The sequence below is a fragment of the Neophocaena asiaeorientalis genome, unplaced genomic scaffold (assembly GCF_003031525.2).
Source record: "Neophocaena asiaeorientalis asiaeorientalis breed wild unplaced genomic scaffold, Neophocaena_asiaeorientalis_V1.1 scaffold683, whole genome shotgun sequence".
In the NCBI taxonomy this organism is placed as follows: domain Eukaryota; kingdom Metazoa; phylum Chordata; class Mammalia; order Artiodactyla; family Phocoenidae; genus Neophocaena; species Neophocaena asiaeorientalis.
Window position 1 is genome coordinate 319,008 of NW_020173497.1, and position 801 is coordinate 319,808.

The following is an 801-nucleotide window of genomic DNA, read 5'->3' on the forward strand; positions in this document are numbered from 1 at the left end:
CAAACCGCCTTTCTTCTGGAATACTGTTCCCAAAGGCAACAGTTCAAAGCAAACCTCTATTGACTGGAACATTGATATCTACAGAGTTCTCTGGCCAGAAGATTCCACTCCTCCTATAGTGATATGGGAAACTAACACGTAATTACGCACACTCCAGTCACCAGGAAGTCAAGTTCAGCAACATGGTCTATACGTGGAAGCCTTATATACCCACACTGGGGGGACGAGCACCACGTACACAGCCCCCCGGACCGTCAAAAGACGTGCTTCCTGCTTAGCAAGGATCCCCCCCTGTTCACCTCCTCCCAGTAAGGAAAAGAAAAAAAATGTTTTTCACTAAAACTCAATGTAACAAGAAGGGACAAAATATAAGACAGTATCAAAGTTAAATAAATTAGATGCACTGTAGTCGACCCTTGGTGTCCTGGAGGACTGGTTCCAGGACCCCCGTGGATACCCAAACCCGCCGACGCTCAAGTACCTTAAATAAAATGGCGTAGTATTTGCATATAACCTACAGATATCCTCCTGTATAGTTTAAATCGTCTCTATATTACTTATACTACCTAATACAATGTAAATGCTATGTAAATAGTTGTACACAATATAAACACTATATACAGGCAGACCTTGGAGATACTGCCGGCTCGGTTCCAGACCACTGCAATAAAGCAAGTATCACGATAAATCAAGTCACACACATCTTTTGGTTTCCAAGTGCATACAGAAGTTACGTTTACGGTAGTGTATTAAGTGCGTAACAGCATTATGTCTAAAAAAGGCACATACCTTAATCAAGAA